Here is a 27,966-nt window from a genome sequence, read left to right on the forward strand (position 1 = left end):
AGAGAAGAAATGGTTGAAGAACAAGTTAAAGAATGCATGATTAAATGGGCAAAAAATATTGGACATAATATACATTTGCACCAATGGGAAAATATGTGGTCTAAAGGATTAAAATTTACTTTATGTTATAATTTGAAAGAAAAATTTTATAAAATGTTGTAACGATGGTATATGACACCCCAAAGACTATCAAAGATGTATGGGACAATTTCCAACGTTGGAAATACGTTACATAAAATGTAACCAACAAGAGGGGTCGTTTTACCATATGTGGTGGACATGTAAAATTGCAAAGAAATTTTGGATTTAAATACAAATGTTGATGCAGAGCATACTAGAAATACAGATTCCATTTAAACCAGAACTATTCCTGTTGGGGATGATGGACTTTCAAATAGGAAAACATCTTATTAGAATTACTCAATACATGATTACCGCAGCAAGACTTCTTTATGCACAATTTTGGAAAACCCAGACACTACCAACAATACAAGAATGGTTGTTAAAACTGATGGAAATGGCAGAAAATGATAAACTGACTTGCTTATTAAAAGAAAACTCACATAACTATTACCTTAAAGAATGGAAACCATTGATGGACTATTTGCAAAATGCAGGTGGGGTGAAGCTTACATGGGGATTTGAAGATTAGATTATAAATGTAATGGGATATGTTTAGACAAAGAATTATTCCTACTTAATGTATTAAAAGCTAGCACTTATGATAGTCTTATTATTCCTAAGACCAGAGATAGATTGGAAGTTATCTATTTTTCATATCTTTTTTCTTTTACTTTATCTCACTTTTTCTTTTCCTTTTCTTTATAATTTGTATTTCAATTTTCTTTTTCATTTCTAACTTTTAACTTTGTAACTTTAAAATTTCAATAAAATATTATTTAAAAAAAAGATATTCAAAAAGCCAGACAATGTTTGATTTTAAGGCAATGCCTGCTGGACAGACGACATGAGGACAAAAAGGAGGAATGTCCTCCTTTTGCTGGATGTCTGGTAACTCTAGTTGTGACTGTAAGGACTGCAAAGGAAGATCCTCAGAGGCCGCAAAAGTTGCCGCTTGCTTCAGATAAGGAGATGATTGAATGGCAAGAAATAATAATAAGATAAAAAGTTGTGGTTTAAATGGTGCAGATTGTGCCTGGAAAACACATCTTAATAATGGAGGATCTCAGGACATTCAGTTCTTGCAGAACATTTTGATATCTCCTAGAATCAAGCTGCATCCGAGCTTAGCTAATTGCCAGAGGATTTTAGGAATTAAGTGACTGTAAAGTGAGTGGTTTCAACCATAAATATGAATAGACAATCAATGCTAGGCATGGAGACTAGATTAAAAGGCCTGGAGTGACCTGCAGAATAAAAACCAGACACAGGAAGAGTTTGGAGGTTTTTCTTTGATTGTAAGTTATATTAAGTCTAGTTCAGGGCTTAAAGTGTAAGAGTTTTGTGTGTTTTCTGCCTTAGGAGATTGTTCTGCTGACGTTTTGGATGCACATACAAAGATAAGCTCAACTTACTTGAGCAGAGAAGGACAGACTTCATTTCACCTCAGTAGGTGAGACCCAAGAATTGCTGGAAAGGAAGAATTTAAAAATTCCCATTGTGTGTGTGTATAGTAAGAAAACCGCGATTATTATCAAGATTAGCAGAGGGAGTGGAAAAGCTTTTCCTCATCCCCCTCCCCTTAGCAGAACTGTGTTGGGAGGGAGGGACTTCGCTTGCAAGGACTCTTTTCTAGTCCTATCACACTCCTGACAGCCAGTCTACATGGTGGTTTGTCAAGGGTATCATTAAGATGATCATTCTACTCACCTTGTTCCCCAGCATGCTCAGAAAATAATGCCACAGATTAGAGATGATTCATGGGCAGCAGGGAGGGGACAATTTGAAGGCAATTGATGGAGGAAGAATTGCGAGGATGTGTAATCCACAGTTTCATATGACTCTCTTCTGTATTTATGGAATCATGTGGAATTGGCATTGTATAATTATTGGAGCCCAGTACTCTGGGCATTGTTTTTTTAAGATGATCTATCATCATCATCATATTATGAAAATACTGACATGCTACTCTGTTAGTTCTGTGATGAGGGCAAAAGTGTTAGGCATATAGTTGTTGGATTTTATAATCTATTGAGGTTTTAAAAGGAGAAAAAGGAAGCGATTCTTAACTACTTGTTATTGTAGCTTACATGGCTCTGGAAGGACATCATGCTACTATGTAGACAAGAAAACATAAAATATAAAGCATAAAATGAAACAGTTAATGAAATTGGATCATTTATTTGAATGATCCCTTTTTGACAATACAAAGTTACATTATAGAGATAGATAAGTAGATAGATGATGATAGATAGATAGATAGATAGATAGATAGATAGATAGATAGATAGATAGATAGATAGATAGATGTAGTTTTCTTCCTAAAGAATGCAGAAGTACAGTGACAATTGAAAGCTAAGGGTGATGGGAGTTGTAGTCCAACATATCTAGATAGTATCAGTTTGGGGAGGGCTGCTATAATCTAACAGGTGAGGGAACAGAGTAGGAGCAAAACTGACTTCAATGGTTTCTTCCAATTCTATGAATTCTATTATTTCTCATGTCTTTTAACAGAGCACATTGAGTCTGAATAAACATGTCTAGGATTGTGTAACTAGGGTCACTGAAGAATCTAGAGTACATCTATAAAAACATTTTAAAAAAAGAAGGCCAAAGTAAAGGGAAATATTTCAGATGAAAACGGCAATATCAAAAGCACAAACAGTAGCACAAAATTGTTTTGGGTGCTTGCTTTCTACTGTCCTCCTCAATAAATAGGAGCCCCATAAAAGATCTGAGATGGCCATCCGAACAATGTTTCTTTGGGCCACCATCCTAGTCATACCCACCTGAAGGTACCAAGGGCTTTGCACCAGCATGGAACTACTCTAGATCTCTGCTCTCCCTGGCTCTGAAAGTTGAGGGGTGTGTGTTTGTGTGTGTGTTTCTGGCTCAGGCTGGTTTATCTGAAACGGAATCAAAACGGGTGGGTTTTTTTTTTTTAGCGATGTGGCTTCACAGAGCTTGTTGGCAGCCGGTTTTCCAATTAGTGGGAATGTTTGCCTCACCCTACCTCCTAGCTCCTAGACTAAATTAATCTTTCCTTCCCACACCTAGAATGTTAGTGCTCCACTTATGATACCTGCTGTTTATAAGCAATTCTACCACCTACCCACCCACCCGCATCCAATCCTCCTAGCCATAGTTACCTCCTGTTAGGAATGCTGCCTCCTTGCAAAAGGTGCTGGTATACTGAGATTTTGCTATCACAGCTCATGTGATGAGTGATGGTGGCTTTACACCTTCACATCAACTGTTCAGATTTTTCAGAAAGATGCACACCGCATGTACAAAAAACATGGGGTGGGGCAGAGAACAATAGCAATTGATTTAATTCTGCTTTCATTGCAGGGCAAAGGAGAGAGGATTTGGACTGTGGATCCTTTCAACGGTTCCATAGCCAGGGATGCTTTTTTAAATATTAAGTGCGCATCCATTTCTTTTTCAGTGTTATATTTCTATGTCAAATAGTTCGTTTGTAGGGCTCTACAATGATTCAGAGGGGTTCTCCCACAGCAATTCCTGCGGAGTTATCTTCTGTAGAAGTTTGCACAGGCTCAGAAGGGAGGGAAAGAGCCTCAAGGTGGCCATAGCTGATCTTTAAAAGGCACAGCCAGCCCATTTTCTGAGAGGTGGATTCAGAGGAACATTCTGAATAGTTTATAGCAGTGTTGTCCAAACTTGGCCACTTTAAGATGAGTGGACTTCAACTCCCAGAAGCTGGCTGGGGAATTCTGGGAGTTGAAGTCCACTTATCTTAAAGTGGCCAAGTTTGGACAACACTGGTTTACAGAGTCCTCTCAATTCACCATCTCTTTATGCCATGTATAGCGCCCACTCCCACCCACTGGACTAGTTCCTGGGCCAAGTTATTTTGTGAAATTGGCAGAGCTCCACCGACTTGCACGGGCACCACAGCAAAGTATTTCTAAGCCTTCATGCATAATTGTTGCATTAAGCTTGTCATCCAGCTATCTGAACTGACAATTGAAGTTGGGTTTTTGGAAACAAACTCATTTTATCTAAATGGCCAATGGGAACACCCAGTTTGTGTTGGATAAATGGGAATGCTGTTTATATAGAGTTGCTTACTGACACTGAGCCCACAGTAAGGAGAAGCCTTCAGCTTAATCTTTGGTTTTCATATTCTAATGCAATTAAGCTTATGTGTAAACAACTAAATTAAATCAGTAGTCTTCTGCAATGATCATGCCTAGTGTTTTCTCCCTTCTTCCTTGTATCTGGCAATGTGACATGCCCTCTTGTGCCACTCCCGGATCTCTCTGTACCTGTGCTGTTAGCCTGTTTTGAGGGCTGAGCTGGTGCTTCTCTGGCTCTGTAGTGGTTTATTTGAAGCCAGAACAAAGCTGGACCAGTGTGTGCAATGCCAGAGCGTGTGCATGGTTTGTTTTTTTACTGGCTTTGCTCATATTTCACTCTTCCAATTCCTAGGCACAGGCTGTCCCTTGCTTAGCATCTGCTGCAGTCTAATTCAGGTAAGGAAGAATACAGGCAACCTCATCTTAATTCATGCTGTTCAGTTTCACAATCCCAGCAAAAAACTTCCTAGGTTGATTTTTCCCTACTTAAATAAGCAACCATGCACTGATATTTTGCGTGCCTTAGCCTCCCAGTCTTTGGACACAAATAAGCCCTTACTTTTCCCAGCCCAATCTACACAGGGACGTTCTACACTGCGTCCTATAACCAAGGCTAAATAAGTACCTCGTTTAAAAAATGTCATTATGGTATTGCTTTCATCATTTACTTGTGAACTGCCCAGAGACACTGGGAGCTGAGCAGTATATAAATTTAATAAATTAAAAAAAAATGACAGCAGCTGTGCCATAGGCATGCAAAAGGCATGGGGCTTGCATCACAATGGCATGATGTTCCTTTAGTCAAGTTGACCCATTTGTTCCTCCACCTGGGGATATCACTAGTAGTTTCCTTCTACTGTTACAGTTGGCAGAAGCTTTTAAAAAGACACAGAAAGAATTGCACTAGATGATTATATTTCAGCAATGTTATTTCTCCTAATAACAATTCTTCACATTTTTTTGCACAAACATTGTTAATCCAAGAGTTGTGATAGCTTCAAGGAGTGGGACACTGTTTGATTCCCATTTTTAACCCAGTGTTTCTCAACCTTGGCAATGTTAAGATGTGTGGACTTCTACTCCTACAATTCCTCAGCTGATTTAAACCATTCTTTTGACCAGTTGGAAGAAGAACTGATTGGTTTGTAATGTTTCTTGCCTGTTCTCAGTATTTTGAGAGCAGTAAAAACTAGAATAATTGGCTTTCAAACTGCTTGTGAGTGGCGATGCACATGGATGTGTGTAAATGGAGTAAAAAGTGTCTGGATAATCCAGTTTATGCATTTATAACCACTACGGTCATGGGAGCAGAGATTTTAGGGTCTCCCATAATCTTGTCATAAGTGTAATCTCAAAATGACGATACCTCTATAGTTCTTATTATCATTCTTAAACCTAGTGCAGCCTTGGCATGTCTAAAAGTTGACTGGACCAGGAGATGGACCAGCTCATCGTAAAGAAATGCACTGTCTCTTCATTGTACATGAATAGTCCGCTATGTATAGGAACATAAAAATATATATGTAAAAAGTTTCGTGGCAGCTTAAAAGTATTTCAGGCATTTAAATAATCATTTCAATCATTAAATAATGAATACTTAAAAAAAAGTAAAACTGGATTAATTAATTAATTTGTTCCTTATATTTCTGTTCCACTGGTCCTCCTCGCGGTCTACGACCCTCAGTTTTTCCCACAAGAACCTTGGGGTGTAGATTGGCTAAGAGAAGGTGCCTGGCCCTAAGTTATCCACTGAATTTGCATGGTTGACAGCAGACTTTAACCTGAGTTTCCCTGACTCTAGTTCAACATCTGAAGCACTGCACAACTAAAAGAGTAACAACTTTTTATTTCATCCTTGAGCAGGATGCAGATTGCTTCTCATGGGACAGCAGTCTAAAGTTAAGGCTCACCATGGAGAAGGCTCCCTTGTAGCTAAAAAAAATCCAATTTATTACTTAAATTGTTGCAGTGGCAGTGATACACTCTTTTATAATAAATATATTTTTTCTATTCATCTAAGTATTTAAGCTATGTTGTTTGGTGCTGATTGAAATTATTATCTGGATAGACTTTTTTTTTCAATTTTGCACTAGAAGCAGATATTGCTATCCAGAAGACAATGGAATAGTGTATGTTAGCTAAATACTTAATATCATTAATCTAAGGAACAAATTGTTATATTTTAGGCAAGTGAGGTTAGGAATATGCCATATTAATCCAGCAGCCTAGCAGTTTACTTTGTTCCATGGATAGTTTTGTATAATGATAAACAAAAGGAAATCAATCTAGAATACTAATTCTCAATGTGCTTCTGAATTGAGATTTCAGCATCATAAAGATGGATTGTCAAATAAATGGGCAACTGGCAATAAAGTTTTGTTTTGAGTCTGCTGTAGCTGATAATTTTTGTCAATTCCTTATTACAAAGAATTAAATAAATTAAATAAATAATTCCTTTAAAATTCTTTATTAAATTAAAGTATTCTTTAAATATTCTTTTCTATTTGATAATCATACTTTGCTTTTGATCAAGATTTCAGGCTGACTGTATTGTGTAGTCCTCCTACCTGCAAGATTTCTACAGTCAAGGTGAGCCACAGGGAATAAAGGAGGCTTATGCAACTTTTTTCTGGGCTGCAGGCCACACTTGGTCTTTGAAGTAAGTTCTGGAGGCTTTTGAGGGCCACTCTCAAAGTTTGAGTGCCTTGATTCTACATTCCTGCAGCAGAGGCTAAAAGTTACTCCTGCCCCCTCCATCTCTGCCTGAAAGAATGCTGCTTCAATTGGCCCATCAGAATTAATGACAAATAGTCCATAAGTGATACATAGCCTACTTTCAGGAGCTCCATCAGGAATGGGTTAAGCTGGCACTCAGCTTTGGATACTCAGAAACACTAAGAATCCAATGGGAGTGTATATTTTCTGTTCATCTGTCCTTCCTTCCATCCGATTTGTTTTCAAGATTTCCTTTAAAAACATTTATATTTAGTTCCTTTGGGATTATATTACAGTGGGCATCAGCCCCAAGATTTGGTTTAGATCCCAGCTCAACAACTGGGAAACCACCCAGTGGTTTTTATTTGCCTAAAACTTGGTAGAATAGATTTTTTTAAAAAATCACTTAATACTAATTTGCAGGTCTTCACTGAAATGGAAATTGAAAGTAAGAACATACGTATTACGATTAATTCGTTGGATCAGGGCTGATTTGTGCTAATTAAATCCAAAATAAATATGAGCAAGAGTGCATAATTAGGCTTTTCTTTCCATTTCCTAGAAGCCAGCGTTCTTTCCGACACAGCAGCGTCTTGTGCAACAGAGGGTGATCAGAATGCCAGGTCTTTCATTCATATTTAGGATCCTGTTTTGTCTCCACAGAGGTAGCCGTCTTCTGCCTAACCTGATGGCACTGTCTGTTTGTGTAGCAGCAACAGTAGCAGCAGCTTTCTTAAGTCTCCAGCAGAAATATGTGCCACCTATGCTGCTTTTTAAAAACAGAAGATAACAAGAATTGAGCCTGCTGCCTTTTGCATCCAAAACAGACTGGACTATCCTTTTCAAAGAAGCAGGCCAGCATTTATCACTGAAAGAAACAAGGCCTGTGCAAAGTTATATCCCCAAAGTCCATTTGAAATCAACAGATTGAATAGCAAATAGCAAATTAAGAGCAAATTCGTGCACAACTCCAAGTAACATTTTTATAACAACAAAAATAAACTAAGGTTATAGTACTGTTTAAAAAAAGAATAACATGACAGCTTTTATAATCAGCATATCTTTCCGTCATAAATCAGTATTCTCAAGTGGCTTAATAATTATAACCTTATGGGCTTGCATCTACAAAGTGAAACTTCGTGTGTTACATAGGATGGATAGATGAGATAGATAGAAAGATCGATAGGGATAAATATAGAGATATATATGAAAAAACCAGATAGTTAAAAATAATCTTAAGATTTAAAAAATTACCCATTAGAAGCCACCCTTATAGCAATATTCACAGCAGAAAAAACATACAGCTGTGAATAAAGTCTTTTTTGTTGTTGTTAAAACTAGAATTATTTGCCATGGTAAATGATTAAATATGTTTTGCAGCTCGACTGTGTTTCTATCCCTACCCTCTGATCTCACTGGGACAAGTTAGCTGCTTTTTGAAATCTTGGCCATTCAGTCTTATGGGAAGCCAGGATGAAGCCATTGCATCTTCCCTGAAAAGCTCCCCATCAAATTACTTACAGATCTTTCAAGAGGTCATTTGCAGTTTGGAAGGCAACCATCCATTGTTTATCTCAGTGCATTTGGAGGATTCTGTCTTTTGAAAAAGAAGGAAATGTAATTGCCTTTGAAAGCTGGCAGCAGAACAGGATGCAAGGATGTTTTCTTTCTTTTGTAAAATCAAGCAAATTACTATTTTGGTACATGAGAGGCAGAAAGCAGTTCAGGAGGAGACAATCACCCACCTCCGCTCCCAGGAATTGGGAGATCCGACCCAACTGGCCAACCTACCTGACCTACAAGGCTTCCAGCAAGCCCCCTTTGTTTCAGCCAGAAGTGGCCCTTTCCTTCAGTGATGAAGAAGCCAATAGGAGCTGTTGCAGCAGGATGGGGTCTCCTTCACTCAGAACTAGCCCTGCCCTTTTGAGGGGAAAAGGCAGAGTGGAGGCAAAGCTTCTTCCAAGACCCTGAGGTCAAGCAGTTGCTAAGGGGAGGCAGGGGCTGCTCTGATTCAGATCCCCACCTCTGCTAGATTGTATTGGACGGGTGAAAAGCAGCATGACGCATCCTGTACCACCTGAGACACAATCTTGTAACAAATCTTGGTCTTGTCGGGGCAGTTTAGAGCAAGGCCAATCCAAAGCAATTTCTTCACTGGTGCAGCTGAAACAGCAAAGGGCGTGACCCGCCCCACCACCATCACCACCACTGCAAACCAAAGTAAACAGAGCTGAAAGTGGGCCAAGTTGTTTTTGGCTCATGAGGCAGAAAAATCTTGGAAGTATCCCCCCCCCCCCAATTTAACAAAGCATCCAAAGCACATGCAAAACAGCCTTAAAAGATGTCTGTATCTCTATGCTTAAAAAAAAAAGTACTGTATCACCACATATAAATCCTCTTTGAATGCAATAAAGAATAGAGAACGTTTACCATTTTTGTAAGAGTGGTGCTGAGCTCCACTCTCAGCTCAGCCACCAAACCTATTTTCCTATAGGGCAAAGAGGAGCTCTAGCTTGCAATAAAATTGCTTAGGATAGTTTTCTCTCTCGCATTAGATTTGTCTTTTTTTTTTTTTGTAAGTGGTGGCGGCATTTGAGATAAAATCAGGGCTGGATTCCAAATAGGCTGGGGTGATGGAGCAACAGATTGGAATCCCAAACTCTGGTTGCGGGCAGAGAAATAATATAAACAGCAGCAACACTTACTGGCGTGGGTGGCAATTAATCATATCAGTCAGGTTTACCAGTAGAGTCACTTTTCTCTACGGATCCAGGTTTTAATCCCTTGGCAACTTTTCTGGTTGTACTTGCTGCTTGCAACAGTTCTTGGCCTAGAGAACAGTAGGGTCAAATGTTGTGCAAAACAGCCTCATTCTTTCTCCCCAGAAAATGGCTGGGGATTATCCCTGTTCTCCTTCTCTGGGTGTTCTCCGTCCGATTTCCTGCACATGTGACAGCCCCTTCGCTAACCTCTCTGTTAAGACCTATGGCTTCTCTGCACTGCAGTTTTCAACTGCTTGTGCATTATGCGCTGGTCTTGGAGTGTCATAAATCATTCGTTTATTCATTTGTTGTCTACTGTGCATATTAACCCAGCTGGAAATGAAATCCCTTTCCTGATTTAAACCCGCTCCTCCATTTTGGCCACAGTGATGGCCACGCGCTCTGTCTGGGCCACAGGTAACACAGGCCCCAACTGGTGGATTCTTCTGCTTCTTTTCCCCTCCCACCCTGGCTGGGAAAGCAAGCACCAATTGCTTTCCGTTCTGTGGACATGTCTTTGGAGGATTGGTAGGGGGCCAAAAAAAAAAAAAAAAAAGACAGTAGTTTTACAGTTCTTCCTGTCACTTGGGCAAGAAGGGAAATTTGGCAGAATTCCCTAAAAGGGAGTGAGGAGGAAAGAAACAGCCAGTATTTCACTGTTCAACTGCTGAAACTAAGAAGGTAATCAGTATTTGTGTAGGATTATTCCATCCTACAAGTGTAGCAGGCAGAATGGACTATTCCACTTGCACCAGAAACCCTATACCAGAAAACACAGATAGAGGTTGTCTTCCCAGCAGGCCAGGGGCAGGCTGAGGATGACATTATCCATTTCTGCCTCCAAAAGTGGTAGATGGCCCATCTTCATACTGGGCAAGCAGGAAGTGTGGATTGGCCCCTAGTTATAGGGCAGCTCCCTCCCTTCTCCACTTGCAGCTTCAGTACAGAATCAGAGTTGGAAAAAAAAAATGGCCCTGAAAAAGATGGCCTTTTTTTTTCTGCCAGTCTAGTCTTCTGCCTCCAGCTGGCTTCTTGAAAGCCCTTGAGGTACTTTGGTAGATGGGGCAGAGCTGCAGGCCCCGAGGAACAGAAGAAACAGGATGTCCTAACTAAAAAATGAGCACAGAATTCTCCTAGATTTGTTCTTCCTCCCCAATATCACACCATGTCAAGGATCAATGGCTCCAGTTTAGCAAGCATTACCAAAAGGAGGCATTTCCCAAAGGCTTCTGGGTACTTCCACTTTGGATACCAGTGAAACAGGTCACAGGCAGGCAGCACTGCCAAGTCTGGAGCAGTTGAATCTCCCTTCTCCCATCTCGGTCATCTAACACTTTTTTCTCTCCCAATTAGTTATTTTCCTAATTGGAAAGATCAATGGCCCCATTTCCCTTCCATTTGGAAACAATTGTAACATACAAAAGTGTGAGTCTCCATCTTCACTCTGTGTAAAGCATGCTTATAGTACATGGCTGCAACCATGAATGAGAAAAGCAATTATTATTGTCCCATGAATGGAAAAAGAGTATAGAGGAAATCATAGACTGTAGGCATAACCTTGAAATTACAATTACCATGATTAGATGTTCGCCCTTGATAGACATCAGTAAGGAATTGGTTATTATTTTTCTGTAGGGCTACCTGTCTGGATGGGAAAACATCCTAGCTTGAATTAAATAGGGAGGTGTGCATGTTGCAAAGGCTTTCAACAGCCAGCAAGTCCAAAATCATCACTCCACAGTTAGCTGCCTGTTTCTTGACACCGAATACATTTTATTCCTTTTAATATTCAAGGTAGCAAGTGACTTTCAGACCCACAATGAACAAGAAAGTAGCTTTTACTGCCTTCAATAGCAATGTATTTTGAATGTGCTGCAAATGGAACCTTTTTCTTCCTCTTGATTTGGTGCTCATTTGATAACAGCCAGCTAGAAAATGGGACCTGGACCTTGGCCCCTTCAATGAGTACATTCAATGAACTTTCATTCCATATGGTGGTCCTTGGCAAGGAGAAAACATTTTATTCCATTAATTTAGCACTCAGGTGTTCAGTGTTAAATAGAGAAAGAAAAGTCCTGGGAATAAGGGGCACTTACTGCCTCAACCCCAGTTCCCATGGCTTATTTTCAGCTTGGGCGCTGAATTACTTACGACAAAATCAATCTTGTCGGAGAAATCATGAAGGGTTAATGGGACTTAAACTGAGGAAACTGCAGGCCTTCAATGTTTTAAAGACATTCTTGGAAGAATATGTACAGCTACAGGGAAATTAAAATGGTAAAAATGGAGATTGAAGATGAGCCCTGATATCTGCATTCTCTGCTCAGAAATATTGAGGCCAATAATGCTGTGAAACTCTGTCAGTATTTGGTTCAGAATGCCAATGTTGACCAAATGCAGGCCTTCTGTCTTTCTTGTCAGATGAAGAACCAGAAGCCCATCACGCAAGGATATCACTCAGAGCTTTCCATCTTATAGGCAGTTGTTCTTCGCTGAATCCCTCAAAAACTATGGAGCTGTTTCCAGGAGTTCCTCCTTACTTTTTCAGTTTTCATCTGTAATTTGAGAACAATTCTGATCCATTTCATGGTATTGTTTGGGAATTTGGGTGTTTCATAAATGATTTAACATGAATAATGTCTAAACAAAGGAAGGAAGATTCTAGATGTGAATAATAGTTTCCTTGTATGCTTTACACCTGGTTGTAAGATTGTATATATGCTAAACACATAGATGCCACGGGACACTGGAAGAATGAGTACATGGGACAGTAAATAATGTGTGAATAGCCCTCATATGAACTAAGAAAAAGCACTTGATGACATCCAAAAGACAACATGGGCTTATGTACTATATGTTCAGAATGGCAATGGGGGATTGTGCCCCCATTTATCATACTGACTTCTCTTTTACTGGAGCAATCATACCCTTAGGCATTTTTTAATCTCTTGTTCCTAACCATGAGATAATCTACACATGCCAATAAAACTCAAGGGATCTGATTTATTTTTTCTTCCTGAATGTCTTCTTTCTCTTCATTTATAATTATGTCATATTATGAAGAAGCAATTGTGATGTTCCTATATATTCAGCTACGTCATTTAAAACATTCATATTAGAAGTAAAGCAATACCATTCAGATGGATTAGAATCCTCTTCTCTGGCATACTTGTTTTCTCAGGATCATCCTGTTTTTGAAAAGGAGGAGTAATGAAACAAATGACTCCTCATCTGTATTTCATCGCTCTCTCCCATTCCCCAGCAAGCTCTGCTATAGTCCATCAATCACAGATGTATTTGGTAGCCTTACTGGATCACTTTCTTAGTTTCCATCTGTAATCTTAGGATAAATATGACTTAATTCATGATATTGTTTGGCAATCTGGTTGTTTCATAAATAATAATGTTTATATAAACCTACCTTGATTTCCAGTGTAATTACTGCTACGATTCTCTTGAATGTTTTGCCTCTGTTTTTTATGACAACCAGATTTTTACTATGGATGTTCAATGGGGAAATGAGCACAAGGAGTATAAATTTTCTAATTTTAAAGCCTGCTTGTTCTGTGCCCGCAGGTTTGATTTTTATGTAATTAGTTCATCCAGTTATACAGTATTGTGGATTAAATTAGTTGGCTGCTTAGAAAATGGAGGGCAAATCGCTTGATGAAAATTCTATTGAATTGAAGTATTGTAAAATAAAGAAAGGATAAATTATACAGATTTCTGTTAGATTCAGTATTTGTTACTTAGAGCCAAGGCCACAGCAGTGTGCTGAAGTATATCCTCTTTGTGTTACAACAAAACAAGTTTTTACTATAGACCTAGTAATATGCCTACTCTTCTAACAGCAATCAGGGCAGCATGAAAAAATCTCAGCCTTGGTAAGATTCAAATAAGATTATTTGAAGGACCGCCTTTTCCCAGTTACATCTACCCAACCCACCAGATCGGGAAGGCAGGGTATGTTATGCCCCCTCCCCCCCGCATTAAGGAGGTTCATCTGCTGGGACCAAGAAAAAGGGACCTCTGCATGATGGCTCCCTCCCTATGGAACATCATACCCCCAGAAAGAAGACTGGCCCCCACCTTGATACTCTTCCAAAAGGCCCTGAAGACATGGTTTTGCCAGTGGGCCTGGAGATCCCAGGTTGACACAGAGCCCATCAAATGGCTAGTCTGAATGTGGTTGCCAGGGTGGTGGTGGGTGTAGTGAGTTTTGTTTTTGAGGTCTGATTTCTGTAAGTTGCCTGGAATCACCGTGTGTGAGTTGGGTGGCCATATAATTTTTTTAAATAAATAAAGGATGGATGGATGGATGGATGGATGGATGGATGGATGGATGGATGGATGGATGGATGGCGTGAGAAAGTAGAGAGATGGTTTTCCCTCTTTTGGGTTAACCCATATTGTTTTGTTTACCCACACTCAAATACTGGCTCCCCCCACTTAGATACTTTGGAGATACACCTTAGTAGCTGGCTTTCCTCTAACAAAAGATCAGGGAAGTCACTCTGGCCAAATGAGGGGGGTGTTTCAGGTAGCAGATTTGGGTTCAAACAATGCAGTAAATTGTGTTGTACTTTTGACTGACACAGGTGAGGAGACACGCTGGTGGGGTTTTTGCTTCATATGATTAAATAAGCTGTGTGGGTTCAGATATTGTCTGCAACTCTGCCTCAGACATCAACGTCCTGGGTCTGCTGGCAGATCAGAGCACATTCTTTTTTCAAAACAAAACAAATTAAAAACCCTTGGCCTTGGTTGATGTCATGTATCAAATGTGGAATAGTGTGTTTTTAACGTCTTACTTTTTAAACAGAGTTGAAGATGGATGTTCTTTTCTTTTTTTTAAAGCAGAAGCAGTAAGCAACAATTAAAAAATACTGGCTTTTAGGAGTGATGGGGGTGAAACTTGCTTTTTGTTCATTGCATTACTACAGATGCTGCTGGAGTACTGAATTGCAAACAGTTTGACATAATTGCTACAGCCCAGAATCTTTCAGGTCCTGGATGAATCATTCTTCAAGTGCCGTGAGTGGATCGTTCTTTGTGTAATCCTGGAATATCTTGATAGTAATGAATCACTTGGATTTTGTGGGCAAGATTTGTGTCTTCATCACATTCAGCAAGAAATGTTTCTTGTTCTTTATTCAGGGATGGGAAAGTCACTGGCTCTCTAAACTAATGGAATTTGTGAGGGAAAACAGGAAAAGAGAATTCTGAGAAAGAAACGAGTTTCCAATTCCAGACCCAACAGGCAATTCTAAGCCTTCTTTCTTTTTTGTTTCTGCATAGAAGTAAAAGGGACCTGGGTGGGGGTTGGACACTGTTAGTACACAATTTTACTGCCAAAGAATACAGTAATATTATAAGATAAGGACTACCTCTGCATGAACCAGGATGAAAAAGAGGAACTACTCTGTAGAGAATCATCTTAATGGCAAGTGGCAGCTTTTCAATGAATACTTTCAGTCCTGGACTGACTACAATGAAAAAAATATAATAAGGACCAGTAACAGCAGTGTCAGCAAGTAAATGCATAATTCCAAATGAACTGTGATGGAGGTCAGTGAAAAAGACTGTACCGGATCACAGCCAGAATGGTTTGCATCTGCCAGCTCCAGAGGAGGAGCCGGGTGGCCGGCAGCCATGGAGCTGGAGCTGTCAGAAGAGCTGCTATTACAACCCCCAGAAAATGGCTGCCCTAGAAGCCATCTTGAGGCCAGACCGAAAGATCAGTTGGAGCTGAGAAGAACAATTAACCAGGCTGAACAAGGCTTATTGAACGGTGCCTTCTGGGTGAGAGCAGGGATTGCTGAGGCAGAGGAGGGTGGGGAGAAGCCTTTGAGGTTAGGCTGTTTTCTGTGCTGGCTCAGCTAAATGCTAGAATGTAAATTAGCAGACTGTAAACCTACCACAACACAAGCTTAGGATCTTTCAGAGTTAGTAGAAAATAAGCGGCCTTTGAAAAAGCCCTTTCACCGTTCCTTGAGGCTAGCTTGTGCTTGTGATCAATAGGCCAGACCTGTAAATAAATAATCAGACAATGAATCCAGGGGAGAGGAAGGAGACAAGGTGGGTCAAATCCAGGGTCCAAGATGTGGCAAATCAACATAGGTGCAAATCAAAACTGAGTTTTGAAGAGAAGTTCCCAGCATTGTTCACAGGGTAGAAGAACCATCAATAAGCCACACTGAGCGTCCCTCCAGTGCACAGCTGAGGCACATCACACAGGAGCTTCAGGGTCTGTCCTTCCCTTAGCACTCCTGTGCTTTGAATTAGCCTCTCAGATCTACAAAGTTCAGCTTCTGCTCCTGAATCTTCATTCAGTGCCTCTTTGTACGCAAGTTAAAGCAGTACTGTTTCGGCATGTTTTCTGCATTTAGATGAATCTAAGCATCCATCATAGCTAGTTGACTATCTGGTTATTGGTTTTTATTACTGTTGTTGTTTTGTGTATTTGAACGTCATTATTCACCTCCGTATTGGATTGAGATAGGCTATAAATGCTATAAATAAATAAATAAATAAATAAATAAATAAATAAATGAATGAATGAATGAATGAATGAATGAATGAATGAATAAATCCAAACAACTTTGTACACCAACACTTAAAATCTAGCTTAGAAATCAGTAGGACCAGTGTAGTACAGTAATGGGATCTGTTCTCAGTACATGATCATTTCACTTTGAATAGCCCTGAAATATTTGATGCAAAAATATGTATATTATCCTTTTTTGGTAATATATTCCTTCACATCAGCTGCCTTATTTATCCTGTCTATCAGACAGCATGAATTGTATCAAACATTTAGAAATTTTGGAAAAGCAATGCTAAGCTATAACTGATATGAAGACTATGCAGAAGCTTGATAAAGTCATGCGGCCGATCAGATGGAAGGCCAATATGGGACTGAAGAGCCTCAAGACAAATAATAAAATGCTTAAAAACGGTTACTACCATGGAAAGAAGAAGGTTGTTTGGTGAGGTATTTTAATTTGGTGCAATTTGTTGGGGGCACTGATGCTATTTTACATATTATTTGGTGCAGCCTTTAAAGGTACATACTGAACTGCAAATATAAACATTTGTCTAGCCTGTAAGCATAAACTTCAATATGCTGCTCTATAAATATGGTAACAATTATCTTTCTGACTAAAATGAAAAGGGAAAACAGTCCAGTTAATACAACATACTCAATTTCCCTTTAATCATCTCTCTCTTTTCCATTAGCTGGTGCATCTCCATAAAAGTTGGCCCCAGGTGCTTCAGGAGGTGTAGTCACTGACTCATGTTTTTCTGCTTCAACATGCTTGAGGGTGGTGGGAGCCAAATACTTAACTCAGAGAAGATACCAGAAAGAACTATCATGACTAGTACTGATGTAAAAAAATAGTTAATACTAGTATCTTCTACATGGAGAAAAGATATATGGAGAAAACATCTAGTCTTGAAAGTCAATATTTGATCTATTAATTTAAACCTTTGGGGCCTGATGAATTGAATCCTAGCTACTGAAAGAACATGCCAATGGTCAGTTCAAACTTTAATATATTATCCTTGACAACTTCTAGAAAATGGATGAAGTGCTAAATGACTAGGAGAGAGAAAACACTTCTCTTCTCAGAAAGGGGAGGAAAGGAGAATCCCAGGAACTGCCAGCTAGCCAGTTTGATATTGACATCTGGGAACATTCTAGAAGAGATCATAAAGAGAGATAAGCACCTTGAAAACAATGAAGGGATTACAAGAAGTCAGCAGGGGTTTGTCAAGAACAAATATATGTCCAACTAACTTATCTCATTTTTGATTGGATAACCTCTTTAGTAGATTGTGGGAATGCTGTACATGTAATATATCTAATAGCGGGGCCTGCCCCAGGTGAGTGATGGACCCAACTGGGTTTCAGAGGGAGCTTGGGGTTGTTCTGGGAAATCTGCTGCATGGCCCAACCAAAGCCTTGGTGGCCACATGGAACGAGAGAGTGGCCATGGCTTTGGATTGGATCACGCCTGAGCGGCCTTTCTGTGCCCATAGCTCCTGTAGCTCTCCGTGGTATACAGAAGATCTGAGGAAGCTTAAGAGGGCTAAGAGACACCTAGACCAGCACTGGCGGAAGATGGGAAGCGAAGACGATTGAACACAAGCTAGAGCTGCGATTAGAGCCTACCTCGTGGCAGTAAGGGCGGCGAAACATTATTTCTCCACCCTTATTGCAGCTGCAGATAGCCACCCAGCAGCCCTGTTCTGGGTGACCTGGAACCTCCTCGGCGGGAGTAATTTGGGGGTCTACCTTCAGGGCTGTTGTGAGGAATATGCTAAGCATCTGGCAGGTAAAGTCACTTGCATCTGCTCTGCGTTGAATTCCAGCCTTGATACAAGGCCAATGGGGGCTATGGGGGCTGAGTCTTGCATGGTTATCTGGGAGGAGTTTGAGCCCGTTGAACCTGAGGAAGTGGACAGGGTTCTTGTAGTGTTAGTTCAGCCACTTTTGTGTTAGATTTGTGCCCCTCCTGGCTGGTCAAGGCTGCCCAGGAGGGGACACATAATTGGGTCTGGGCGGTGGTTAATTTCTCTTTGAAGTAGGGGGTGGTCGCACCAGCTCTTAAGGGGCCATCACTTGACCCAACTAATCTGGATAGTTTTCATCCAGTCTTCAACCTCCCCTTTTTAGGGAAGGTTGTTGAGAAAGTGGTCGCACAGCAGCTTCAAAGGGCTCTGGATGAAGCGGATTATCTGGATCCCTTTCAGTCAGGATTCAGGCTGGGATATGGGACTGAGATGACATTGATTGCACTCTTGGATGACCTCTGGAGGGAGCAGGATGGGGGCAGTGCTTCCATCCTTGCTGTTCTAGACCTCTCGGCAGCCTTCAATACCATCGATCATGATATCCTTCTGGACCAGCTTCGGGAGTTGGGGGTGGGTGGCACTGTGTTGTGCTGGTTCTCCTCCTTCCTCCAGAGTTGGTTCCAATCAGTGTTGATAGGAGGGGAGAGGTCCAGTCCATGGCCCCTACTGTGTGGGGTGCCACAGGGCTTGGTTCTCTCGCCCCTCTTATTTAACATCTACATGAGGCCACTGGGCGAGGTGATCCGACAGTTCAGGGTGAGGTATCATCAGAAGAGCTTTATATCTCTTCCCCGGGCTGTCTGAGTGATGCCATGGATGTCCTATCTCAATGCCTGGAGGCTGTAGGGGCCTGGATGGGGTGCAATGGGCTTCTGCTCAACCCAAGCAAGACTGAGTGGCTTTGGGTGTTTGGGCCTTCCAGTACCAAGTTTCTTCCATCTTTGGTTCTGGATGGGGTGGTTCTGCCCCAGGCAGACCTGGTGCACAATCTGGGGGTCCTCTTGGACTCATGGCTCCTGCTGGAAGAGCAGGTGGCAGCTGCGGCTAAGAGGGCCTTTGCACACCTTCAGGTTGTGCATCAGTTGCGCCCATTCTTGGACCAGGAGGCTCTATTACAGTAACTGTCACTCATGCCCTCATGACCTCCCGTCTGGACTACTGCAAGGCGCTCTGCATGGGGCTGCCCTTGAATAGCATTCAGAAGCTTCAGCTGGTACAGAATGGAACTGCCTAGTTATAAATAGTGTCAGCTACTCGACACATGTAACACCACTGCTTTGGGAGCTGCACTGGTTGCCAGTGTATTTCCAGGTGCAATTCAAGGTGCTGGTTGTCACCTATAAAGCCTTCCATTGCTTGGGACCGGGTTACCTTAGGGACCATCTTTTCCCAGTTGTTTCCACCTGTCCAGTCCGGCAGATTGGGCAAGCTCCAGGTCCCATCAGACAAGGAATGTCGGCTGGCAGGGACCAGGAGACGTGCCTTTTCTGCTGTGGCACCTGCCCTCTGGGACATCCTCCCTCCTGAGATTAGGATGGCCCTGACCCTTTTGGTTTTTCGGAAGGCCTTGAAGACCTGGCTTTGTGCCTGGGCCTGGGGCCCCAAGTGTGTGAAGGGCCCCATTTCATGGCTGAATTGATATCAACGGTTTTTTAAGATCTCTTGGCTGCATCTATATTATATTTATTTTTTGTACTGTTTTTAATGTTGATTGTTTTTATTGTTGTTAGCCACCCAGAGTCACTGGTCTGAGATGGGTGGCTATATAAATTGAATAAGTAAATAAATAAATAAATAAATAAAATATCTTTATTTAAGCAAAGCACTTGCCATAATGTTAATTGACATTCTGAATAACAAGGTATAACAAGTACAGGCTGGGTAATATTTAAATGGATATATTACTGTCAAAAAAAATCATTCTGATAATGTGTTCATCAACAATTCCTCATCAAACTAGAGGGAGATAGCAGGAAGGGTTCTGCAGGGTTCAGTCCTGGATCCTGTACTCTTCAGCATTTCTATTACTGATGTAGATGAAGAGGTAGAAGTATTAGCCTCAGTATATCTGGAGAGTGCTGGTCTAGGGAAGGTCAATCTACATCACCTTCAGCAACCATTGTAATATTTATCAATAATGATCAATAGCAGCAGTGAAACAGCATATAATGGATTTTCTTTTCTAAAATCTAATAGAGTTTTCTTCATTATTAATAACTCCCCAAACATTGACAGATTAAATAGCTAATGCGACACCCCCAAATTCATCTCCTGACAGAAAACTGGAGAAAGTGATACTCTGCATTATCAACTATGCTCCCTGTTATCCTCAGAGAACAAATTCATTTCTGCAAAAGAATGCAATCCACATCCAGTTTTATTGATGTACCATATTTATCTGTTGTAGTTGCAACAGCATGCCTGTATTTAGTTTATTGCATTTTTAATTGCATAACAGGCCACTTCATAAATGACTCCACTGAGTTAATGGAAGCTACCATGAGTTGTGTGTTTACAGCACGAATTCTTACAGCATGATGACCTTCAGAGAAATGTATACAGAATGCAATTCTGACCTTTTAGCGATCATGAAAAGTGGTGAGCATTTTTTCTTCTCCAGTCTTCCTAATGACAATTTAGTAATCAAGTCATTTAATAATAAACAGTGAAAATGTTTTTAAAAAACTAGAAAAACTAAATAAAAATACAGGTCTATATGGATAAGAGGTCTAACTTGGTAGGCTTTTTTTTTTTCGTATTGTGAGATCAACTGCAGTTAGGGGAATGATGAAGAAAGAAGAAGGTATCAGAGTCCATCTAGGCTCATCCTCTCACCTGAGCAAGAATCGGTACCTTTAAAACAGACAAAAACATATATCTTGGAATCTCTCTCTCTCTCTCTCCAAAATGCATAGACAGGTAGTTTCTTCATCAGGGATAATCACAGCAGCACAAAAGATGTGCAAGCATTTAGGTTCTCCAAACTGTTCATCATCAGGCAATACAATACAGAAGGGATACAGACAAAAAGACAGTGCTTCCAAAATGCTATTTTTATTCCAACTTTCTGCTGGGCTTCAACACCCACCATTAATCCTTCTGTGTGACTTGGCAATACTCACATATAAATCCATGCTATCGGAGAACTTTCCAATTCACATGTTTTAACAACAAAAAATGGATTGTATTTACTTCTATTCCTCTTCTTTGTCCATAGTATACATTCACAAACACTCACACAAACATACACAGTGTAGCCACTGATTAACCCTAATGTAAAGCTGGATAATATAACTTGCAGTATAATCCAATACACGATAGAATTATTCCATGATTGGTGAAGAGTCTCCCCTAACTCTTTAAGTTAAGGGGATGGGCCCTTAATCTCCCCATTCCAGTTCTCCATTGTTGTAATTAGATTATAAGCCCACTTTAGCACGTTTTTATTAACTGAAAGTCTATTTTGTCATATATATCAATGACATTATCTGTCGAAATATACAATAGATTATCAACTCCTTGAGACACAAATCTATGATAATCACTGATTTGTAGTCTTTTATGTGTTGAGAATATGGTAATATTATCCATGAGAGAAAAAAGTGACTTAGGCAGTGGATCTCCTGTAATGTCATTCAGTGGCCTCTTGTAGTAGGATGCTATCTTTTATTTTTAAAAAATAATGGAAAAAAAAAACCCCTTGAGCTAACAATGCCGTATAATGTAGTTTGGTCACTTGAAATGTGTGTGCATTTGCTGTGAATCAGTGCATAACACTTTCCTGATTTGATATGGCATATTCATGTAGAGTCATCCTAAGATAGTCTTTCTTTTTGTATGTTGTTTAATTTGAAAAGATTTGGACAATGCCTCTTGGTTCTGAATTTCTTTTCTTTGTGAGAAGTTCATAGGATTCAGGAAATGATCTTTTCTATCTTGTTTGCTATTAGCAAACAGAGCCAGCATGGAGCCACTTTACATCATACTGACTGTGTTGGACTAGGACATTCAGGTTCATATCCGTTCTCAGCCATGGAAACTCACTGGGTGACTTTGGGCCATTTGTGACCTCTCAGCCCTACTTACCTCAAAGGGATGTTGAGATAAAGTGAAGGGAGATCCCAACATAAGCTGCCTTGAGTTACTAGGAAAAGTGAAGATATAAATGTAACAATCCTCCTCCTCCTCCTCTTCTTCCTCCTCTTCCTCCATGATTGGAGGGCTTCATTCTGAGGACCATGCTCACAGTTCAATTTCTATTTGAACATCCGCTCCCCAAATTCACCTACTTGGAATCTAGGCGCCCACTTTCTGGAGTATTAAGGATGCTACCAATCAAAGGGAATTGTATAACCATTGTATCCTTTTCTACAAAGTGTTTTGAATTTTGCATATCCATGTGTCTATAGGTATATGTTTTTTTGTTTATCACATATAAACATTGGATTTTAAAGCTAGGGATCTCTGATGTGCAAGTGGCAAGTCTAATAGAATCTGTTCCTTCAGGCATCTTGGCTGAGCACCTTAACAGTGTTTTCTACTATTTATATCTCAGTGTCTGTTCAACTCTGCAGCATTTCTTTCAACGTTATGTAACTTTAAGGGAACATTATGAGTGTTTTCTAAACTGAACAAACTGATTAAAGAGATATCTTCTAGCTGGAATGCAAACAGGGGTGGAAGTTCTGCAGCTTTTGTACAAGCCATTACACGTGCATAACTGATAGCTAGAAATCTTTCACACCTAAAGATAATTGGTATATGCATTTTAAAAGTTTATATACAATTTGTTCTGTTCTTCTACATAAGGAGGTGTCCTTATTTGCACTATAAGAGAAGGCAGGGAAATTATCTTCACTATACCCACATTCAAGGCAGTATTTCCCTGGATTCTAGTTGCTAGAACAATGGGAATGTTTCTTTTTTAAGTTTTGGGTGGGTTTCCCAGAAATCCCTAACTGATTGTTGTAGCAAACAGAATTGGGCATTGATGGTCTGATCTGACCAGCTTCTATGTATGTGCTTTTATTTCTATGAGTCTGGCCCTTGTTAAATTCTATTCATGGGGAGGATGTGAGAACATGAGCCCCAGATTTGGCCTTCTGCCTCCTACTTTCCTGGCCACAGAGCAGAACAGTCTGAAAGGGGACCACAATGGTCCATCCCATGGAGGGAATTTAAAAATGCTTGAACAGGGCTTAAAACTCTTTACTTTCTTGTTCAGAATAAATTGTGTTTGTATGTTTTTTTTTTAAACCTATTAATATTCATAGGGTCACTTAGAAAATAAAACAAATGTGAATGGGCAGAAAGGAAATCTTTACAAATTTAATAGCCTGACTTAAAAGCCTGATCTTTTAATGTTCAACTGTTACCAAAAATATAGTAACATAGGCACTAGGTGAGTCTTCCTGAGAATAGAGTTTGGTAAGCGGGGTCCACTCCTGAGAAGATGGGGAACTACCTCTAGTAATCATCTTAGTGCATCATGAACAGTAATGCAAGTAGCTCATTTTGGACTCTGAGCCTGATTGTTAATGTAAGGATCTTATGAAGTGGTTTCTTGAGATAATGATAGACATTACTAGCTAACATCAAATGATTTTAGAGGGGAGCTGTTTACATGGACAGTTTGTGTTACTCACTCTAAATGGCTGCTACAGCTGAGAATATGTCTTGTTCATTGTGCTGCACAACATCTGGAATCCTGGCCTGGTGGCACCACTGATTATGAGTATTCCTAAATGCAGGATAAAGCACAACTCAAGAATTACACTGCCTGAACCTTTAACTGTCTGATGAAGAGTTCAGACGAACTTTAAAGCTATTAAACCTACATGCTATTATGTAACTTAAGAAAATCCCTGATGCAAACATTCCCCAGCATTTTGTGTCTTGGCCAGTGAATGATGGCTGTGTGTGTTTAATTTGCAACTACATACAGGTTATGTGGAAAAGTCTCCTAGGGATGGCTCTTCCCTTTTAAAAATTAAAACCAGACTTAAGATTGGCAGTGATGGACTTTTACTAACATGGTTTATTTATATATCAGTAGGGATTTCTGGTAGTGAGTGTTTCATTAAAGAATGATACTTAAAAAAACAACCACTGTTCTGACATTCATAAGTATGTTCCTTAATGTACCTCACCTACATGTTTCAAAACCCTGGCCCTCACCCTTGCCCAAAATGATTCACTGTTGTAGAACTAGTAGGTGAGACTTGTTATAAAATATGTTAGATAAGATTACATGGAGCTTTAGGGATGGTGCTACTCTGTTTAACTGAAATGTTTCAAGAAATATTGTAAATGCTTATATGGTTTTCTGTACATGGAATGCATACATCTGTACATCTGATGAGCATTGGGCCCATGCAGATCAACACATCCATACCAATGAACAATCTTTTTCTTGAAATTAAGCTCGGGGGAGATCATGAATGAAAGAGCCTTGTTCTCATGATCATAATATAGGGAGAAAGAGCAGGGTTGCTCTTATTTCTATTTATGTGTGTAGTAAGACATGAAGAAGAAGGAGGGTTGATTCCACCCTTAGAGGAGAAGCCAGCTGCTCACAGTTTCGAACCCCAGTACTTGGAACATCACAGATTCAAAACTCTTTCTCCCTGATATAGGGAGGCTTTCAGGTTTTTGTTTAAAATTGCTGTAGGGAGTATTTTTAAAGAAAGTAAGATATTGAATATTCAGCTGAATTCACACACAGTCTATGCTATAAAAATATTGCTAAACTTCTACCATAAAGCTGATAAGGAACTTAAGAAAAATTCCAAGCGTCTTGTATAATATAGTAACTTGGATTCACTTCAGAGACAGAAATGAGACTCCTATTTTGAGGCATATTTATATAGACTCTGATATAGCACAAGTGTGGAAGAAAATCTATTTATAAATCCATTTTCCTCTTAACACCTCTGGCAGAGCCTTAAAACTGCTTGTTTGTAATATAAACAAATCTGTATATATACAATATATATACAAATATACAAAACAATTTGTATATATACAAATCTGACCACCTCAAATTTCCTTACTAAAGCTTTAATAAGGCCTCATCTCCAAAGTCAGAAGTTGATGAGACTGCCTACAGATCTGGAGTGTAAAAATCCAGATGATCTCCAGATAGTAGGCAAGGGTTACTCTTCTCTATTTCTCTCCTATTGATTGTCCTGATTGTGGTTCTGGTAGCCTTACGTCCCACACACATACAATACTTCTGTTACCTGGCTGGTGATATTTACCTGGACTAAATGGTTGATATAAGCTTAGCTGTGATTATCAGTACAATTCATTCTTATGAGTGTAGCTTTTTATTCCTAATATTAGTATTTGTAGAGTATTAATTTCATTGGTGATAAACTGTAGAGTGGCTCTGACATCTGGCCTTAGAATACCAGTTAACATTAAAAGAAAAAAGAAACCAGTCCAAAAAGGAACAGATATCTAGAAATAAACTTATCTCACAATATCAAATGTTTAAACACCAGATTTAAAAAAAAAATTAAATATACAAGACTTTCCATTAGTGAGCTCTGTTAGCTGATAAAAGTTTCTCAGTTAATTTCATTTCTATTTGTTAAAAGCTAGTAAAAAAAAAACAAACCTAATTAACAACAAAACAAACACAGGGAGGCCCACAGTGCTTGATTTCATAACCGAAGTTATAAGTTTATTAATATCAATTCTCAAGTGACAATTAATTTGCAGAATCCTCCATAGGTTTTTTTGGTAAGATGTCATAAGCAGCTATGTACTTGAAAAGCATTATCAGAGGCAGTTGAGTTCTTAGCCAAGTATTATGTCCTTTTGAATTAGCACAGTAATTCATTTCTGCTTTTGGAGTATCCAGGCGGCTAGAGGAGTTCAGCCCCTGGAGAATGGGAATCAGACTTGGATCTTCTCTTCCAGCTACCCTCAGAAGCCCTTATCATTCCAGTATGGCAACAACTCATGTGTTGAAAGAGAGAAAAATGGGGAAAAGTGATACGTTTTCCAGAGATGTGTCAGAGGATACTCTAGGGCTGAGTGATCTTATCCTCGGATCAGAGAATCATATATAACAGGAAGTAGGGGAAGAATGATGCCATCTTGGAACTGGAGCAACTAGAATTCCAATTCCATTGCTATCAGGGGAAGGGAAAAAGTTCATTGCAAAGAAAAACCTGGGAAACAGCAAACAAGAAATGGCAAAACACCTTTCTCCGTTTACTGAATTTCTTGGAGTAAACTATTCTAAACATGTGTATAAATACCACATAAATAATTAGTAATAATTGTTTACCAATTATTTATGAATATATTCACAATGGTTCACATATTAAAATGAAACTTAAAAAAAAAAAAAGGCCAGGATCACAGGACAAGTTAATAAAAACCCATCAGAATGTATAAAGAAGTCAACTCTGAGTTAATAAAATAAATTATGTCATTTTTAGACCATTAAAAAGGCAGTAGAGAAAATGCAGTCAGATCGTCCTGTATAAGGGAATTTGATTGGTGTTAGGGCTACAACTGAAAAATCCAAATACTTTGTGGAAGTTAACTTTCCTGTAGGATGGAAGCTAGACTAGAAGACCTCTAGGAGAACATGCTCTCCAGACAGCTTTCCTCAACTTGGTGCCCACTAAAAATGAATGAAATTTCCAAGAAGCCCTATCCAACCTCAACAGTAATCAGGAATGAGCCCAACACTTCAAAGTACACATGACTGGGGAAATAAATAGGATGTGGCGTAAATAAGAGCAAGTAGCCAATGTAGATGTTTCTAATGCATGTATCAGTCCATAACGTATCCAATAGACCGGTGATTCTCAACCTCAACAACTTTAAGATGTGTGGACTTCAACTCCCAGAATTCCCCAGCCAGCATGCTGGCTGGGGAATTCTGGGAGCTGAAGTCCACACATCTTAAAGTTGCTGTGGTTGAGAACACTGCAACAGACCATCTGCAATCCATAGCTGATGACGCAGAAAAGAGATGATTGTTTAAGGCTTTCAGAATAAGAACAGAAGCAGCAACTAATTTGAGAAGGTCAGTGAACAGCTCCCTGTGCTAAGACCAGGATAAGGATGGGGATAATACAGCTATGGATCTATCTAAGTTGATATTGATAGTAGCTCAGACAACACATACATGCATCAAGGATTATGAGTAAGATCCAGCCAACATACCACAAAAATTAACCTTTAGAAAAACAGTATGCAAGCCACATAAATCTATACTAGACCAAATAAAAAGTCTAGGTGTAAAAATGCTGAGCAAACATGTGTCCTATAAAATATTTGCCCTTGGAGAGCAATTAGTTGTCATGCTTATGTTCAATATTTGTGTAATATTTTTGCCAGATCACTCCATTTATTGTTTGCTAAGCATATGCATAATAAACCAATGACTCCGCATTGTAAAATCCAATGATCTGTGACTACTTCCGCATTTACAATGCTTTTTAATGTTTCTGTTATTTTTATTAAGAAATACTGCCAGCTTAAATGCCAGTGAGATAAGTAACAATATTTATTAGCTAGATCCACAGAGAGGCTGTATCGAGGCTGATTTAGGGGGGTCCCAGCATACGGAGCCGCATTGGGCTTCAGAAGGGGGAGGCTAAGCAGGGACTCTCCCCACAGGTCATCCAGCACTCGGTCCACTTCTACAATGCCCCACTGCCAGTGGCTGCACTACCAAACTATGCCTGTCAGAGCTAGGAACTGTGCAGGCTCCCACCTCCTTCCCAGGGTGTGTGAGCTCCCCACCCCGTGGCAATGGAGGAGGACAGGGAGCAGGCCATGACAATGTGGCGGTTGTTGCAGGAACTGCCCTCAGCTTTGGCAGCTAGCTGTTGCCAAATAAGCAGAGGGGGCACATTGTGTCTGGTGAATTGTGTGTTCACCAC

Source organism: Python bivittatus, unplaced genomic scaffold, assembly GCF_059951505.1.
Source record: "Python bivittatus isolate LINGU-HERP-01145 unplaced genomic scaffold, Pbiv_v1 ctg000840_np1212, whole genome shotgun sequence".
Classification (NCBI taxonomy): Eukaryota; Metazoa; Chordata; class Lepidosauria; order Squamata; family Pythonidae; genus Python; species Python bivittatus.